Source organism: Gorilla gorilla, chromosome 16 (assembly GCF_029281585.2).
Source record: "Gorilla gorilla gorilla isolate KB3781 chromosome 16, NHGRI_mGorGor1-v2.1_pri, whole genome shotgun sequence".
NCBI lineage: Eukaryota > Metazoa > Chordata > Mammalia > Primates > Hominidae > Gorilla > Gorilla gorilla.
Window position 1 is genome coordinate 89,379,470 of NC_073240.2, and position 20,567 is coordinate 89,400,036.

The 20,567-nt window shown below is 45.5% G+C and overlaps 1 protein-coding gene across 14 annotated transcripts in view; it reads right to left on the minus strand.

The window, feature by feature from the left end:
• Window positions 1-20,567, minus strand: part of NTRK3 (neurotrophic receptor tyrosine kinase 3) — a 397,164-nt gene that overhangs the window by 302,715 nt on the left and 73,882 nt on the right. The gene's annotated exons all lie outside the window — the stretch shown is intronic.

Genomic DNA, 20,567 nt, shown 5'->3' on the forward strand with positions numbered 1-20,567 from the left:
CGCTAAATGGTTTCCAATTAATTAACTGATTACATGATAGAACAGAAGGGGATTCGAAAGAGCGCTGTTGACCTTTAAGAATAATTAATATCATCAGGATAGCAAACTCATCCAAGGAAAATAATGAGGAACATTTTAATATTACATTTGAAAGCTTTGGATGGGGAGACAGATGGGCTTTATCTATGCAACGCCCCAGCTTCCTCCTCCTTCTCCAGCTTCCTGTCTCTTTTTTCCAGTACCTCCCACCCAGCCTTTCCCTCCTCATTCTCAGACTTCCAGGAGGATCAGGGAGACCTCTAGACCTTCTAGGTCTGTACATGAGCAGTTGCTGCCTTGGTCCAGCACTGTGGCCACTCTGTTTGCCCAGGTAATATTAGCTGCAAAAGAGTTAGAGGCACCCCATACCCTTGGTATAAGAAGGGCACACAAAACCTTCTCTTCCCAGTCCACCTGAGTATCTGGATGTCTCTCTCCCTACCTCCTATCTCTCCCTAGGGGCCAATGTCAGCACCTAGAAATGACACCACTCCATGTCGGGTAGGTGCCCCTCCTCCAGGCTCCCAACTCATACAGAAATTCCCCCAACACAGCCCCAATGGACTATATAATATTATATCTGGTAGCAAGCAATTCATATTATCTATGAGGTCAACGACTCATTTGTCTTAGTCACAACAATATTTCCCAGCATCCAGCAACCTGGTGTTGTTGAGCTGATCTATAATGAGCCCTGTGCCCTGGGCAGTTGTCCTTGACATTCAGTCTTCTCCCAGAATGCCTGGCAAATTCTTAATCATCTTCCATGACTTACTGATATATCCCTCCTCTGAGAAGCCTTCCCTGACCACCACCTCCAGACGACTGGTTTTCCCCACTCACATGCTCCCAGAGCATTTCATCCATCCATCAAGCTCAGCAATGTCAAATCATGTATCTCTCAAAAGTCTAGCTGCCTCTTGAATGGAGGGAATCCTGGAGTAAAATGACAGCTTTTCCCTCTAGTTGTCTTCTTGATGCCTAGCAAGATACCTGGTACAGAGTAGGTGCTTAGTAGATGTTTACTGAATGAGCCCAAGCATAAATGGAGGTAATGTGGCCAGAAGGAGGCAGGACCTTCATTCTTTTTCAGATAGTTCCAAGGATACAAGACTAATTCATTGTATTAATTACTAGTGACAGGTGACCACACATTCTGGTCTGCCCAAACAGTCCCAGCTCACATCTATTATCCTGGAATTTCATCAGGTTAGTTTCCCTTCCATTCTCCAAAGTGTCCTACTTTGGACAATGTGTTATTTACTGAGATCTTACTATGTGCCGTGCATCTAGGTGTCACTTTACAGCAGTGAACAAAAGAGAGGAGCAAATGCTCTAAACAGAGTCAGCTTTAGCATCATTTTGTTTTCTCTATCTTAAAAGTCATCTCTGCTTATGCAATCATTCAACACTAATTAGGTACCTATACTGTGCTGGGAAATGTGGGTGTACTGGGTGTATGGGGTGAAAAAGGCAGCTCCCCATAGAAATTTGTTCATTTACTCCATTTCCAGAGGAATCCAGGGAAGAACTCTTGTCCAAAAAGGATTGCTTCTGGCTCAGAATTTGAATTTTCCCCACAGTCTTGACCCCTTGCTGGACCCACATGGTGGTGGGCTGCAGCCGGGCTGGCCACAGCCTTACCCATGCCACCTGGTCCAAGACAGGCACTCTTGCCCCAGATGTCTTGGTTTACTTCTCATTCCTACAAAGGATAAGTCAAAGAGTATTTGCAAGAAAGGCCAGCTGCAGATACAAGTGACACTGGAGAACAATCTTCAGAATGCTGTGACTCCAGGGAGATCCAGTTAACCCCTGATTTTACTCCTTATTCTCCAGGATCTCATCTGTCTTCATCAGAACTCTTCCATTCATCTTATTCTGTGTCTGCAGAGTACATCTGACAGCTATCTTTACTGCCAAAGCCCATGTTGTTTTGTGTCCACTAAGATTACCCCCATTGTCCCTCTCTCCTCCTTAGCTTCATAAGTACTGGCCTCATTTCTTACCTTCCTTGACTGCCAGCAATATCCATGTCCTCTCTTCCGAGCTGCCCTCTCTCCCCACCCTGCCCCCATCTCTGTCTCACTTCCAGTGTCAGCTAAAAACATCTCTTTTCTCCTTTTAATTACACTTCTCTGCCCCCTCTCTGTTACTGGCCTTATGACTCAGGGCTTTAATTTATTCACCAACAGTGTCATTACACCACCATTTTCTGTAATTTATACCATGCACAGTCTTTTGGCCTCTCTTGTCCAATTCTGCAAAATGTTTGGGAAATGCAGTGTTCATGCCTACACCCCATGGCCTCTCTCCTGAAGAGATCTGGTAGTGTTCACATAGACTCACTCAAGGAAGAAACAAGATAAGAATTCTTATCTCATATTGAGTATACGGACCCTAGAGTCAACCCCCATCCCACTTGGTTCCATGTAGATTCTCAAGGAGCTGAGGATTGAATATGAACTGAGTTGAGGAGGGCATAGAGACAATGCAATCTGCATTGAGACTTAGAGAAACAAGCGGGAAGAGAACAGAGTAAAAGGGCATGTGGATGCATGGGCCTGGCCAAAGGCTGGCACTCTCAGGAATAATCACTAACATTAGGACTTGTGAACTGTGTTTCTGCTTGTATTTCTTTGTACAAAGTGGAAGGAATGATTTACACCTTGATCACAATCATTGTTAAATAAAAGCATGCAGGTAAATTTCACTGAATGGCTCAATTTTCCTAAGTCTTGCATTGAACAGGGTGCCAAACTCAACTCATTATTTCTTAGACCTGCACTACTGCTATGGCTGACCTCAACTTAATTTAAAATCTTGAGATCTGAACATAAGTGCAAATAATTAACTTGCTAATCATTTTTCCTTGCTATAAGGACTTTTCCATAGTCATTACCAATAATCATGAGAGTAAACTAAAGAAAAATGGGATACAGAAATCATTTTCTGAGAAATCAAAATAATAAGTAACGTTTACTCTGTGTTTGTTAGGAGCTAATCACTATCCGCTTTAAAGATATTTGTCCACTGAATCTTCCCAACAACATTTTATGGTCTGTATTATTATAATGATTTGCTCTCATTGACAGATAAGCAATTCAATAATCCATGGCTCAGAGGTGAGATAGCTAGTTCAAGGTCACGAAGCTGGTAGTGTTATCACAGGGCCTGAGTCCACGTGCCTAATTCGAAAATCCACACCCTTGTCATGACACTTGGCATGTGTTCACCTGAGTATGTGTGTGTGTATATGTGCACATGTGCATAAGCAAGAAGTTGTCTTGATCTCCAGCTGGGGACTTGGTTCTATACTATGCAGGTGAAAACCTTCTAAGAATGAAAAAATCACATCATCCTAGGGGACAAACCCACCCACATCATAACTCAGCGAGCTCTGCTGTGCTTTTCTCACCATTTGGCCCACTTTATCTATTCCTGTGAGAAAGCACATGACAAATCTACTTGCTCCAGGCCCCATTCAACAGTAACAGAACAGACCTGACCCTGGGAGCTCTGATCTGGAAGAAAGAATCCTGTTCCTGCTCAGGATCCTTTGGAATCCTACAGCCCTAGATAATTCCTCAATGCAGGGTAATCAAAGTCATAAATCACAATCCTTGTCCACTCTAGACTGGGCCTCTGGAAGGCAGAAGTGGAAGGGGCACTCCCTCTACTGTTTACATCTGGGTCTAGATCCCAGCAGGAGGGCTGGCAAACACAGCGCAGGCCACCTGTCCACCACATGCACCTAACTCTTTGCTTGTGCCAAGGCAGTGGCATTCGCTTAAGGACACAGGTCAGCCCACTAGCAGCTGTGGCAATGCTAGGGGAAGGTGAGCCGGGGACTAGGGCCTGGGAGCTTCTCTCTGGGGAGCTGTTCATAGTTCACTGCCCAGGAGGAAAGGGAGGGCTCCCTGGGCTCTGGCCATGGTGCTGAACCCCCAGGGACGGAACCATGGAGGCTGGGCGTTGAGTAAGCAAAAATGGTAGTATCAGTTTCCCTCCCAAGAAGAAACAATTTTTAAATATTCATTTGGGAACGTTGGACTCCTGACCACCCTCAGAGAGGTGACCTGGTCTTTATATTAGTTACAACAGAAAGAACATGAGCTCTGGACCAGACATTTATAGATATGAATAAATCTCTTCAGTAGCTGTGTGACCTTGAGCACGTTACATAACCTCTCTGAGCCCCAGAGTCCTCATGTATAAAACAAGAAGATGGATTACTGTTGGAAGAACACCTAACACAGAGCTTAACACAATAAATATTTCGTCTCTTTTTCTCTTCACTTTGTTTCCTGCTTGCTTGTATGTGCACACATGTACATTCCATGAATTTTCTCCCCTCTTCCTATATAATACTGCAAAAATTCCTCCAAGGACAAACTTAAGACCCATGTCCTTCCTGAATCCTGTGGCCGGCATTTCCAAAGCGCCTGTTACCTGCATTGAACAAGGCCCTTTATGGTATTATCCATATAATCACCTAATAGAGATTTTGAACCTAACCATCTTTCAGTGTTTCCAAGCTACTTTCAAGTTAGTTTCTGGCAATGACCCAACTACCATCACATCACATATCATATCACAAGTAAAGCCAGTGCTGCTGTGCATTTTCCACGTCACAGGAAAGGAAACTAAAAGAGACAGTAAGGTGGTGACTGACTGATTCATACTAAGTCTTGAAGCAGCATCACGACTCTGAGGTCCAGAAACCAGATGAGTCTCCTCCCAGGTGTTGGCAGCAGCATAGGAAACAGCCCAGTATAGCAAAAAAGAGCTAGAACTTGAACAAGTCTGAGACCTGGGTCCCGGCTCCTACTCTACTACTTCTAGCTGTGTGGCCTTGGACAATGCATTCTCTCAGATTCCTCACTAATAAAACAGGGATGATGGTAATTGCTAGCTACTTCATCTTATTACAGCATATTAAATAAGATGGTATTTTGAGATGTGGTATGTAAAGCACTATAGCCACAATGGTTAAGATAGCATATTGCTCAGAGAATTGGTCATTAGTCGTGAGGGGAGGCATGTCAGTGGACCCTCAGAACAACACATCACATGGTATTACTGACCACCCCGACTCCATGTCCTCCTGCCAGGCCCCAGGCAGATGCATCCATTTCACTTCACAGACGCTTAGGGAAACCTAATATGTACCTGCAGGCTCTGGGCACATCAATAAATGTTTGAGTCCAGAAAAAGGAAAATAAGAAACTCCATAAAATTCTGATATGAGATATGATCTAGAGCTATAGTAACTGAAAGGCCTAATATTTGTAAGAAACTTGCTGTGTGCCAAAACTTCAAATGCATTATGTCATCCAAGTCTTAAAACAAGCTTATGAGGGAGATGATTTTCTTACCAGAGGGAAGAGTCAGCTCAAAAAGATTAGATGACTTGACCAAGATCTCGCAGCTGGTCAGCAAACAAGGTAGGAACAGAGCCCAGTTCTGACTGATACAAAACTTGTGTCTTCAATCATAATATTATGCAACTTCTCATGGATTAACCAAAATAAGGGAGGTGGGGGCAGGACAAGAATATTCTAGCACAACCCCATGACTGTGAAATCACTTAATAAATGCCACTAGTGATATGTGAAAAGTCCAACAGGGACTAGTCACTGCTAAGGGGTCTTCCTAGTCACTGCTAGGGGGTCTTCCAGAGATTTCTGAGGGCCAAGCAGAGGTCTGCACCAATGAGGGAGCCGGGGAAGAAGAAGAGTGGAGATGGGTGGGAAGGGAAGGGAGGAGTACAAAGAAAGAAAGCTGCTGGGGATCAGGGCTGGGAAAGGCAATTATTAATATTCTAAATGGAGTTTGACTGCTTAAGCTTTATTTAAGGCCATGTCTGACTGTATAATTACAAGAGCTTAATTTGTTTTCTTTTCCACACAATAAATAAGGAGCACACGGTTGCTCTTTGCAAACACCACCCTTGCTGGCATCAGCGAAGGTTTCTGAGCTGCAAATGGACAGCTGGCACAGGGAGGGGAGCCCCACTGCCTCCTGCAGGGAGTGAGCTGCCTGCCTCAGGGACACAGCTGGACTTGCCAGATGTAGTAAGGACAAAAGAACCAAGGTGCTCTTTTACTCCTGGGGGAAGACTTGGGGGTCATCTCCCTTAATTCCTCTATGAAGCAGATACCTGCTCCTGAGAGGCACCAGCACAGTATGGACTCAGTTTCGACAAGCATCAGGAGAGGCTGTTGTCACTCGAAGGCAGCAGCCTACTTTCTATTGTCATGTAGTTCAGGCCAACTCACTGGATGTCTTTGGCCTTTGGATCTGTGCACATGACATTTGTGCTGAAACCTGAAAGAGGAATAGACATTACTAAAGCGAGTCAGAGGCTGCATGAAAATATTCCAAGTCGAGGGAACGGCACAGGCAAAGGCCATGAGCTAGAGGTGGCATGGCACATGGGGGTATCGAGGGAAGCGCAATGTGGCTTGAGCGGAGAGCCCTGGAGGACATGCAGGGAGATGCTGGAACTGGTCTTGAGGCTGGTCCCACACCATACCACGCTGTCTCACCTAGGTTTCTGCATGGGCCTCACACTCACCCAGCAGACTAAGGCAGGGAGTTTGGTTCATATCCTAAGAACATCAGAGGCACATTTAAGAGGATGAGATTTCAATGTTTAATCAGCCTCCTTGCAGAGTGCATGGAACACATGTAGAATGGTTCAGAGTATGGCAGGTAGTTCAAGGGAGACCTCTTAGGATTCTGTGATCCTTAGGACACTTGTATGTAACAGAGGTTAGGGCCCTTGTGGAGGAAGCACCAAGATGCCCCTCTGGAAGGAGCCATAGAGGCATCAGATACCTGTAGTTGGCAGCAAATGAGGCACACAGGGAGGGGATCTTGTCTTTCTGCAGCCCTGATCCCCTCTTCTGCTCTAATATGAATCACTCTGTTGCCTCAGTGAGAGAGATCTCAGGTCACAGGGCCATACTGGGAGACAGGGTACCTGGAAGCAAAGATTCCAACCCTTTAGTACACTGACTTTGGGGCCACAGGGAAGCATGGTGGGGAGTCACCTTGTCAGTCTGGTTCCAGGTCTAGTGGGTCCTACAGGCCTAGGCCCTGCAAATATACCAGGCTTTCTCTTTCACTGCCAGGCATCTGGACGCGCAGCACATGGTTCCCTTTACCTGGCACAATCATCACCCATGTCCCCAGAAAGCCTCTTTCAGCTGCTGACTTGCACCCATCCTCAGGTTTGAGGTGGCCTGGAAGCCTTCCCTGCTGGAATCCTCCCTATCCCCAAAGATGCATCCCCCACCTGTGCTAAATGCTCCCAGGGAGCCCCAAGTCCTCATCACACTGTATAGTAACCATCTCTACACGCTGTCTCCCTCTTCCACCCCTAGACTATCCCACTGAAGCCAAAGACCTAAACTTAATTCACCTTTGCACGAATTAAGAGAATTTGCATGAATTCTCCTGAGGCAGAGAAGGCCCTCAACAGATGTTCCTGGAGGGTATTAATGTATTAATGTCTCAGAAAAGCCCCACAGGACCCCAAGGGCCATTGTGAGTGGACTTTGTAGGACTCTAAAGCACAAAAAATCAATGATTACACGCCAGCTTCAAGGGCAGGGGGAATGCTTGTTTCAGGCAATGAGGTTGACATAATTTGCATCAGCAACATTCTTCACAAGATCTTCATAACTTGATCTTCAAACTAAGACCAGGTTGCATTTTTTTCCTGGTCTCTATTTTTAGTAAAACCCAAGAGGATAAAGTCCTTTCATCAAGTTTTCCTGAAGTCCAGTGCTTTGGTGAGATTCCCTCACTACATCCCACAGCACCCTGTTGGGTACTCAGGTTCTATGTTTGTCAAAGTTCTTTCTCAACATTGTTCACTCTGTCCTCACAATAACCCTGTAGGGGCATGTACAGGCAACAGTTTTGTACCCATTTGATAGATGAGGAAACAGAGAAAGAAGGAAGTCACCTGTGCACCATCTAAAGAGAACAGGTCTGCACTCTTTCTATGTTCCATAACAACATGTTGACCACGACCAGGGCAGCAGAAGAACCAGACTGCCACACCCTCAGGACATGGGCTCTGGATCAGGGTCCCAACAGGCCCACTGTAGGGTCCCTGAGGATTCCCTGGCCCTCATCACTCTGGAAAGTCAGTTCTAAAATGAACTGAACGACTCCCCTAAGCCCAACCCCAGGCAACTCTGATGATCAGCAAAGCCTCAGCTCTAGCAAGACAGATGCAGTCCCATCTAGCCAGGTCACCCTGTCACAGAGACAGACAGGTAGCCCTCAGTGGTGCCTTCCACCCCAGGCCCTCTAGAGAATTCAACCCCTCTGTGTGTATAAACCAGCCCTCCAGATGCAAATGGGATAGGAGTTATCCTGGGTGGAGGCTTCACAATCACGGAAAAAGCCAAAGGCAACCACATTAAAGAAATGCAGATGTAAAACCTGAGGTGGACAGTTGACCAGATCCAAAGAGAAACAGCTGTCGGAGGAAGGGAGAGGGACTCAGGGCTGAAGTGGGCTGCAATGGAGGCTTAAGAACCAGCAAGCCATGCTCTAAATCCAGCTCTTAAATCTCCCCACAGGACTGGCTCCAGGTCACCACACCCCTTTTTTCTATCTCAATTTCCTCGTTGAGAATAACAGTAATACACTGACAAAGCTCCCTCTTGGTAATGGCAATACACTGATGAGATGGCAAGGGTGCATGTGTGTTGAGGCTGCCATAGAAGACATGGAGGGTCTCTGCTGGGGGGCTCCAGCCAGATCCCCACCCCGGCTCTGTAACTCCCTTTCCCCTTTAGCTTCTGCTCTCCCCACATACAGGGGGCAGAATCCCAAAGACGCCTCAAACCCAGGGGCTTCGAGCTTGGGCTTCTGAACACCCTTAATAAAGATCAAGGTTCTAAAATAGCTTCCAAGGTGTGGGACATGCCATTTACTGAGTACCTACCACGTGCAGCCACTGAGAAAGGTGCTTTATGTTCACTCCTTTAATCCTCACCCAAAGCCCTGCAGGGTAGGAATTATTTCCTTGTGTCCTAGGAAGGACACAGAAGCTCAGCTCCTTGGCCAAGAATGCAAAGTGAAAGAGTTGGCCAAGTCAAACTTGGGTTCACAGCCTAGTCTGCCCACCTTCAAAGTGTGTGGTGTTTTCCCTTCTTCTTTCTCCCCTCCCTCAGTCATTCGTTCAGTCGGCCATTTGTTCTCCTAATACAAATTTTACATTGAGAAAACAGGATTTAAGGAGACTAGTCTTTGCCCCCATGGGGCGTACACATCATTGAGAGGGTCATACCTTTCCACAGGCATATTTCAGGCCTCGCCTGGACCCCTCAGATGGGTTTCAAGGTGCATCTTGGGAGACCCCGTCTGCAGTTTGCATGAAGTCAGCCAGAGGCAGTGCATGACTTACTCCCTCTGGGAGACCCAGTACCCTTTAAACCCAGAACAATCGCAGTGGCTGCATCACCTAGAATACCACCCAGAAAGGGCAGAGGCCTCTTGGGCCCAAGGCAAGCCCCAACAGGCAAAGGGGTTAACCCAGCAAGAAAAGAGACTTTCAAAGACCCATTAAGAGGAAACAAGGGAGAAAGAGACACAAACCTGTTAGCCTGCTAAGGAATGAAGAGGAACAGAAATTAATGATGACTCCAAAATAGCCAAGAGACTAAACTCATTTTCTAAATCTGTCTTTAACAAGAAAAATGGAGAAAAGAGATGTGAACAAATGGGAGGTAATGAAGCCTTAGGGAAGAGGGGGAAAAAAGAGAAGAAAATCTACTGAGAATAATCAAGGATGGAAAATATGAGCACAGTGTCTAATCCCCAAGACTAGGAGATGCACAGCCCAGAGGCCAGAATGTTTACTCAGCATTACGCTGAGTTTTTGAAAGGCAACAGCTGACAGGGTTATAAGAAAATTCTTAAGGTTCAGTCCAGGGGATTCTAGAGAACTGAGATACCTGAAATCAGAAAGAACAGTCTCCAAGAAGAGGTTAGGGTTTTCGACTAAGAGAATTTCAAAGTACGTATCACAAACATGCAGTGGGCCAGCAGGTGAGGCACGTGGCCATGTCATCTGGCCCTGGGTGAATCAGAATGTGGTCCACAAACAAAGTGAACAGAAAGAAATGATCGGGGGTTGGGGGGCATGAGTAATCTCAGGACCACAGGGCGTCTGGAGGACAGACACAAGCAGACAAGAAAAAGGAAATTCAATTTAGGAAGTTTGCCACCTGCCTCACAAGGGTACCAGGAGCAATATCTTTACAGGGCCTCAGAAGAGGCAGGCACCCAGGAGACTAATGGTATGAGGGGACTGGGAATTTACTTTCTTTGGAGGCAGCAGATATGAGAGTAGAAACTAAGAAATATCCATTGAAAATCTGAAGCTTGGTGAATTCTGCGGTGCAAAACACATTTGGGGTTCAATAACACATTTGCAGTTCAATAAAAGCAGGAAGGATCCATTTAAAAGAGGACAATAAAGGTGCCACTCAGCGTTATCATGTGCCATAGGGGCTGGGATATGGAAAGAATGCGGGGACCCAGGCACACCTACAGAAATAGCATGGCTGGATTGTACTAGGAGGTGTCAGATGTTGAAGTTGCACACATAGGCACAAAATTTTGGGATGTTAGAGCAGACAGAGTCTTGGAGCTTATCTACTCTGGCCCATATCCCCTTCTTTCCCATTCTATAACAGGGTGTGCCACCTACAGTCATAATCCTGCCCGAAATGGGCCAAAGACATCCAGGGCTGGTGTAGCCCCATGCTCCCTGGAAATGGGGAAAATAGAAATCTGCCACTCCTGCATCAACATATCACAGCATGATTCATCTCCACCTGCTCGATCATCAGGCTCCATTCTCTACGCTGAATACCCACTCTGTGTAATCATCTGTTAATGGCCCTCCCGAGTGCCAGCCAGTAGGCTAAGGGGCATTGCCCATTCACCCAGACCCTGCTAGCAACCAGGTGCAAAGCAGGACATGGTTTCAGGCACTCCCTTCGTGGTCTCCCATGGGCCTTCCCCTCCATCTGCCCTTCATTTTGAGGAGTGCTGCTCTGAAGCCTACTGCCTCCCTCTCTTCTCCAGCTGGGTTCCTGAATTGAAAACAGCCAAGGCTGACCAGAGTTGGCCTTGGCCAGGAGATGGTAGAGTGGAGGCTCTGGAGCTCTAGAGGCAAGCAACCTGGAGTTGGTTTCTGGCTCTGCCACTTAGCAGGTATGAAACTTTAGGCAAGTCACTCAACCTCTCTGTGCCTCAAATTCCCCATCTGTAAAATGGGGACAACAATGACGTCCACTTGCTATTATGAGCATGAAATGACATATAAAGTGCATAGAGGAATGCTTGGTCTATAGTCAGTGCTTCACTGATGTTATGTCCCTGGAACTCACTGCATTGGAATGCCTGCCCCTCCAGGGAGGTGAGATGGGGGAGTAGAATAAACTGGGTAAAACCAAAACAAATAGACAACAGATTTCCTCTGGTCCTGCCCCTCAGTGGCCCCAGCTGTGTCTCAGATGCAACCTTTCTTCCAGGAAGAATTTCCCAAAATGCTATGAGGTCAGGATTGGGCCACTTATAACACTGTCTCATGTTTGAGATGTGAAAACAGACCAAATGGGTTAAATAGCTTATCCAACGTCACAGCATAAGGCCAAGAAAGAGCCAAAGGGATGTGCAAGATGTGGCCACCTATCCCTGCTGTAGCCAAAAAATACCTCTAATGATTGACAGCCATCCCCACCAGCCCCTCCCATATACTCATATGGACCCAAAGCCCAGCATCTTCCCTCCTGGCCTCCACCCAGACACACCACTGCACATAGTCCTGACTCAAGCCTCCCACATCATTCACTCTGAAAATCCTATTCCGTGGACAAATGGCTCCATTTCCAAATGTTGTTCCCTTGGCAATTTTTTCAGTATACCTGATAAACAGGCTCAGTGGCCTGTACCCATCAGCACATGTCCAAACAGCTCTAGCACAAAGTCCAGGGGGAAACAGCTGTGCACACCCCATGGTAAGCTGCAGCCCTGTGCCATAAGCAGGCTGTCTGCCAACCCAAGCCCACCCTCCTCCAAAGCCAGGCCAGCTGTCACCTGCTCCAAAAGGCTGCCCAGCCATTCCCGCCCATCTCAGGTCAGCAGCCCTGCTCAGAGCCCTCCAGCGGCACCTCCACTGCCTTGTGCTGAAGTCCCTGGAGAATGTCAGCCGTTTCTGCAATCTGTCAAAGGTGTGAGCTGTGTCACCAACAACCCATAGCCACTGAGGAAGAACCACCACTCACCATTTACTTCCTTATACTTAAATTAGAGGAGGTTCAAAACTTTCCCTGTAATAACATCTCTCTCATCTGTGTTCTGAGACCCTGTCTTGAGTAGGAGAGAAAAGAATTGGGTAATAGATTAGACACCAAGTTTCATGCACCCCCAGTAGCCTATCTACTCCATACACTGATTACAGCCTCTGTCATTCCTGGTTTATCTTTTCTTTCTTTTTCTTAGCCACAATAAAAGTGTATTTCTCTCTCACACTACATGTCAACAGAGGTCAGCTGTGGCTTTGTTCCCATCATCTTCCCAACAAGACGCCAGCTAATGGAGCAGCCTCCATCTGGAACAGTAACACCCTTTGCCCCACGGCAGAGGAAAAGAGACATAGTAGGCCCCACACAGGCTCTGAAAGCATCTTCTAAGAAGGAACACAGGATAGACATAGAGAGATAGATAGATAGATAGAGAGAGAGAGAGAGAGAGAGAGAGAGAGACATAAAGAGATAGAGCAATAGATATACACAATTCAACCACTTAAAATGTACAATTCAAAAGTTTTTCATATATTCACAGAGTTGTGAATCAATTTTAGAATACTGACGATCAATTTTAGAATATTTTCATCATGATAATGATCAATTTTAGAATCAAATTGATCCATTTTAGAATATCAATTTTAGATGATATTGATATTGATCATCTGCTATATGTACTATTTATATTTGTACTTTCCAATTTTCTAAAGAATAATAACAGCAATCTCCACTAACATATATTGGGTCATTGTTATGGGCCATTCTCCTCAATGCTTCATATACATTAATTCATTTAATCTTGCTAACAACCATATTATTCCCATTTTCCAAAAGAGGAGATTAAGGCATAGATATGTTAAGTAACTTGCCCAAGATATACAGATATATGTGATAAAGCCAGAATCGAATGTCAGGCCATGTGGTTCAAGAGCACATACTCTCAACTACTTATCGTAATAACCAAATTAGTGATGAGGGTGGGTTAGAGGCAATAGCTTAAGCAGGATGTTTGATGGAAGCTCTGAGCAAGAAGAACTGAATGAGAAGAAAGCTCAAAGAGGTGACCTACCTTCACCGTACATTTTTGTATCACACCTCAGCAGGGTGATACTGCGATATGATGCTGTACTATTTATATTTGTACGTTCCAATAATATAAGTGATATGCATGTAGTATTTGCCCATATGCCCCTCCCTTTTTTTTTTTTTTTTTTTTTGAGACGGAGTCTTGCTCTGTCACCAGGCTGGAGCCCAGTGGCACGATTTCAGCTCACTGCAACCTCCGCCTCCCAGGTTCAAGTGATTCTCCTGCCTCAACCTCCTGAGTAGCTGGGACTACAGGCAAGCGCCACCATGCCCAGCTAATTTTTGTATTTTTAGTAGAGACGGGGTTTCACCATGTTGGTCAGAATGGTCTCGATCTCTTGACCTCATGATCCACCTGTCTCGGCCTCCCAAAGTGCTAGAAGTATAGGCGTGAGCCACTGTGCCCGGCCCATATGTCCCTTCTTTTAAACAGGGCTGCAATAGTTTCTACCATACAAAGAAGTGTGAGGATCCCTGGCTAGGTAAGACCCAAGGAAAGTAGACAGGATAAATATGATGGGAGGAATGCCACACAGAGCGTACCAAGGCCCACATTCTAGTCCTGGCTCAGCTCTTACCCATGGAGATCTTGGTCAGAATTCTTCCACTCAAGATATCCTTCTTGTCATCCAGAAAATGATCAAGTCAGACTAGAGTCACTTGTACATGCAACAAATCACTACCAATCACTTGGCATATGACAGGCATTGTTCTGAGTGCTGGAGAAATAGCAGGGAAAAGTTTCTGCTCCACGGAAGTTTACATTCCAGTGCGGGAGATAAGAGTATCAACTCTTAAATAGCTGAATGAGATACTTGCAGATGATCAATAGTAATAAAGGCAAAAGAAATTATTCAGCCACATGACAGAATAAAATGTGATCTATTTGTAAGGAGAAGGAAGGCCACAAAGTTTGAGTAGTCAAGGGAGGCCTTGCTAAGAAAGTAGCATTTGGGTGAATGATGAGAAGGGGCCAGCCATGCCAAGATCCAGGGCAGGGTATCTGTTTGGGTCAGATGGGCCAACAGGGACAAAAACTCCAATGTGGGAATGAGCTTGGCACATTTAAGGGACTGAAAAGGCTTGTAAGGCTGCAGCAGAGAGAACAAGGGGAAAAGTACAAGACAATTAGAGAGGGAGACCGAAACTATATCCATGTGAGTCCTGTGGCCATGGAAAGGGGCTTAGCTTTTATTGTAAGTAACGCAAGAAGTAATTGGAGGGCTTTAAGCAGCTAAGTGGCATGATCGGATTTATATGTTTAAAATATCACTCTGGCAACTGTGTGGACAATGAAATGTAGCAGACAAAAGTGAAGGTGTGGAAAACCTAAGTTAGAAGGCTACTGTCACAGTGCCAGAGGAGGGGATGATGACTTGGACCAAGACAATAGATATGAGGATGGAAAGGGTAAATAAGCAGATGGATACAAAATATTTTATGAATTTATTAAACTGAATGTCAGAAGAAGGGGGTGGGCAGGTAAAGGAAAGAGAGGCATCAAGAATGTCTCCCAACGTTTTGGCCTGAGCAATTTGATGGATGGTACCACTTACAAGAACAAGAAGCATTGAGGAAGAAGAGGTTAGGAGGAAGGGCTTGGTATGAAATCAAGAATCCTGTCTTGGCCAACTTAAGGTTGACTCGTGACTGGGGCACGCAAGTAGGCAGTTTGATATAGGAAACTAAAGGGCACGATAGGAATACAAATTTGGGAGTTGGTTCTAAGGACTCTTCCAGCTTTAACTATCTATGATTCTAAACAATTGGAGACCAACATGTGTTGGGAGGAAATCTTTAATAATAGCAAAAATATATATATTGAGTCTTTCATAGTACATTGTCTTAAGCACTTTCCAGACGTTGTCTTATTTAAGGCTAAGAACAATCCTATGAAGTAGGAACTCTTATTTTCCTTTCAAAGCTCAGAGAAGTTCAATAATTTGCCTAAGGTCAACAGCAGGAAGTGAAAGATCTAGGATTTGAACCCTGATCTTTCTATCTTCAAAGCCCACGCTCCTTGCTGTCAGCTATCCAGCATTTCATGGCTAAGTCCTCCACAAAGAACAGAAGGAGGAGGATACTTGTGGAGAAGCAGTGAGGGAGACCAGTGTGCCAGTTGCCAATCCTTTTGGGACTTGGAGAAAAGTCTCAGTGCAGAGGTAAGGGGGCAGGCAGAAAAGCAAAAATTTACTGAGATACTGTCTACATGTCATCTTGAAACTCAGAATCTGGGGTTATTCCAAGGAGAAAGAACATTGAGTAATTTATAATACATAATAAATCCATGTCACCATTTTTTCACCTCAATAATCTCAAGAGAAATTTATTACCTGTGCAGTCAGTGTCCTGAAAGGGTAGGGATCCTAGCCACCTCTTCTTTTCCTATCCGCACAGCATCACTGACTTCCTTTCTTTGCAAACATAACACAGTTGTTACAATCATGCTCAAATCAGGACATTCTCCATCTTTTACCCCACTCTGATGGCTGACTCTCCCAGCTAAAGACTGAGTGCACGTTTGCTTCCAAAAGGAGAAATAACTTAGTCCGGCATCCAGAGCTTTTTGGAAAAGAGCAAGAAATGGAGCCCAAGAGAGATCCCACCACAATCAACTCTAGGGATTAAATAAATTCTCTTGGCTTGCTGGAATCTTACATTAAATATTCTTGGAAATAAGTAGGCCATAGGCTAATGCTAAGAAATCTTTCATAATAAAGATATTCAGGTTGTAATGTAACTGTCATTATAGGATTTGACCTGAATAGAAAGAGGAACTAAACAGAGCTTTCTCAACAGAGCTCTTTGAGGATGGATCATGCTGAATCCCCAGGGGGAAAGAGCAGCTCTTTCACGGAACTTTAAAGACGCCCACCTCTCCTATAAGAAGTTCTTGCTGTGAAAACCAGAGAGAAAAAAACGCTCCTGGGATGTAAAAAAGTACACGGACTTCAGATTCAAAGGATTTAGAGTCCACATCCTTATTCTTCCACTAACTTACTGTATAACCTTAGGAGAACTCAGTTATAACTTCTGAGTTTCAATGTTTGCATCTATGAAATGGGAAGAGAGGACTCCTAACTTAGAGTTACTGTGGGGAGTAAGTGAGTTCATATTTGCAAATGCACCAGGCACAGTTCTTGGCACACAGGAAGTTCTCAACCAGATTAGCCTTTCCCTCTTCTTTTCTGATACCGGCAGTTTTATGTGGTTTTCTAAACATAGTAATGACTAGCAAAACATAGTAACTTTTTAAATTGCTTCTGTGAAAAAAACATTGCCTCTTCTGGCCCATGAGCTATAGCGGAAAGATTCCTGGAAAGAGAATCAGAGGACTTAGGTGCAGTTCTACTTCTGCTACTTACAAGTCAGAGCCTCTCCGGGCCTATCTTCTGTGCTGTAAAATAAAGCCACCTACCTTACCCCTGCCCCAAGGATGGTTATGAGAATTCAAAGAAATAATGTATGGAAAAGCACTTTGAAAACCACGAAGAGCTCTACAGATGAAAGGAAGTACCATTGTTTGAGTGCAGCTCATAGACAGACGTCTACATTCTTCATGTATGGGGATCCCAGACTGTGGCGATCCAGTCTGTGTGAGCCATGCCAGAGAAAACACACCCCATAAAGGGAAAGAGGGGCCAGCTGCAGAAGCTGGGCTCAGAGGACTCTGAGAACAACCCAAGTTCAATAATGCTGGTGGAGGAGATCTCAACTCAGGTGGAAATAAAGAAAGTTGTCAGTTCATCAGTTTCAGTTCCTTAACTCCTTTCTGAAACTGACAGCATCTACAGAGAGGCCTACATACAGTCTAGAGCAAGGGGATAAAAGAGGAGAATAAAGAATTTATCCGAATTTATTCATCAGTGTACAATGAAGAAAGACACTGGAGAATATGAGTATTCCAGTCACCAGAGAGGTGGGCTCCACTGTGAGACAGAAATTCAGCTTTTTCAGGACAAAGAAGTGGTCAGAATACCCATCAAGGTCACCTAACCCCTTCTCTTTGATTCTATCATCACCACCAGGAATAATAACAATAATTACTATCATTACTAGCAACTGTTCTCTCTGAACGCTCACTATTTCCTGGTCACTGGGCTGAGAGCTGTATGTGCCTCTTATCGTTTAATCTTGACCACATCCCATCCCTAGAATAGCCACTATTATTATGCCCACTTTTCAGATTGGCATATAGCTATTACAATTATCAATCTCAGAAATCCTTATCCTTAAAAATCCTTAATCCAGAATTCTTAGGATCAGAGAAGGGATACAAGGGTGGAAAATATTCCCATCTCTCAAAAAAGGGTTTCCCTTGATGTGTATTCATCCATATCTCATTTTCCACATTCTACAAAAGGTAGAGAAAACTGAAGCAGTCAAGAGGAGATGGTCAGTCACTCATAAACCATGAAGTAGGGCCCAAGAGTCCTAATCTCCAGCCTACTGTATAGCAGACAACTTGGCCAAAACTTTGTCAATTCATTTTCTGGCATGAGGAAGAATTACACTGATTAACGCAACAGTAGCTTAGGGGTGGGAGACAGTTCAACCAATCAGAACAACTTGAACAATTTGACATCAGTACTAGGGGCAATGATATCACTTCCTACTTCTTATTTTATACAGAGGAAAGAAGAAAAGACTTCTCAGCCATTACCCTAAAAAAAAAAAAAAAAAGCCGCCAAGCCAGGGCTCGGCAATTAGTGTTGGAGTAAGTGATCATCTCGTGATTGCTCAGCTGGGGCCAGAAGACTTGTAAATGCATTTAGAGGACAGAAATAGAAGATGTTGTGAGACAGCAGAGAAACCTGGCCCATTTGCCAGGAGAAAATGTCCCAAAGCTGCCGGGAAATTTACTCAATTGGGAATTTGGTGTGTGTCTTCATAAATAAGAAAAGTTAATAAATAAAACCCGTGGATAAAGCCAGTGCTTCTGCCTCATCCTATTGCCTCGTCTCTCTGTGACCCCCAGGCTCCTCTGGGCATCCCACTGTGCCTATCAGAGCCACTTGACTGGGTGCTGACTTTCTTGAACTAGGTTGAGCACCCTGACTTGCCCCTAATGCACAGACTCAAATTGGGGGTGAACTAATGGTCATCCATCCTTCTCGGTAATCACCCTGTAGCCAATAGCAATTACTTTGGCAAGAGCTGGCCAATGTGTCCAGGAGAAAACAGGGCCCAAGGTCATGGGCAGGTTCAATGGTATCCTTGGGTCCTCCTCCAACTAGGTCCTCCTACCCACAAAGCCTTGGGAATCTTGCAAACCTCCACCAGCCTCTATCGCTGCCACCACTCAGCAGACCCCATATCATTCCAAAAGAGACAGTGGGTCACAGCCCTCTTCCAGGATCCTCAAGGGCAAGCCAAAGACATGCTCTGGTATAACCCACTTCAAAGCCACCTGCAGCCCAAGATGCAACCCTGCTCCCACTCCTGAGCCTGGGTCCTGAAACCTCTCCATCTCCCTAAGAGCTGCAGGGACACCATGCCCTAGAAGGCTCTGAGGCCTGAGCACCCAGCCCCTGTCCTCAAAGAGAACAGGGTTTGTCTTGCATCAACAGCATCCCTCCCCCAAATACGACCTCGCACCACAAGCTGGCACTCTGTGTGCCACATTCTGCTCATAGAAGTAGTTTCCTTTGGCCCATGGAGTTGAAGGGTCTTGTTTTTAGTTGGCAGCATTTAAAACTTGAGTTGTTTCACGGAATCTCCAAGTCTTCTGGGAGCAAGTCTGACCACACCAGGCCCCACCTCCACGTGGCAGCACTCAGGTGGAACTGATGACTGGTTGCCTCTTTGGAGGGGACACGTGACCCCACCTGGTCCACCATGGGCATTTGGCTTTGTGACCCTTGTATGAATTACTATGAAAACGGAGACTTCACAGATGTCAAAAGCTTTTTCCCTTAGGATGTTTTACAGTGAAACTCAAACCCCCAATAAAATAAACACCTGGAACATCTGGTCCAAGACCCTCCTCTGGTCCCAGCTATGCCTCCAGCTGCAAAGAACACACATCAGGAGACTCTCACCACAGAGGCTACCCTGGGGCAAGGGGCAACAGCTAAATTAGGCAGCTGAAAAGGAGGTCTCAGTCCCCTGGAGCTGATACACCTGGCCCTGAACAGTGGCCACAGAGCCTGTTCTTTCCAGAGAGAGAAAAGAAAGCTCCGCAGAAAGCAGAGGTGGCCATGCTGATAAACAAATATTTATCAAGCACTCACTGTGTGCTTGGGAAAACACAAAGAGCCTGGGGGTAAGGTCAGGATCCCCCAAAAAAGAAAAAACAACTCCTCCACCAGGATTCACTGTGATCTCTTCCCTTTCCCCACCTTCCCTACCCTCCACTTCCCACAGCTCCCCTGGATGTTCTGCCCCGGTGCATGCAATTTCTCTCCAACCCAGCTGCCCTCCGTTACCAAATGCAAAGTGCTCAGTCAGTGAAACTTTTAAGTGGCCACAGGAAAGACTAGCCCAAAGCACACCATTTCTCCACTTTCTCCCCAAAGGCAATAGACCCCTCCCCACCTGGTTCCTGCAGAGCCTCTGCTCTTTGGGAACATGCCCAATGGGTGTCCGAGATGGCCACTATCCTTGGAGTTGACCCAGACAACAAGTACCCCTCTACAGGTGCAGCAGGTTGGCACTTCCCCTAATCACTCACCCCAGGCTTCCTTTCATGCCCACTTTCTCCCCAGGAAATGGCAGTCCTCATTAAATCCCAAAGTTTATCAGCCCAGAACTCAGCTTAGAGAGGAAGCAACAACTCTTGTGATTCTATCCCCACTAGGGAAAGGGGAGAGACAGGATGAAGGAGGCACAGACAGACAGGAACCCCCACCCATAACCACTTGACCTCTAGCTTGTCCCAAACAAAGCTGTGTGACCTTACACAGGTGTTTCCACTTCTCTGAGCTTTTTCCCACTGAACCCAGATCTATTTAGACATAACACTGGCTATTGGCCATACTTTCTTTCTTCTTGCAACCCCCCCAGTCCTAACACACATACACACTCTTATGGGCCTACTTATGGTCTCAGAAGTGTAGTATTCACATTACATATGAGTGGAATTCCCTATCATTTACG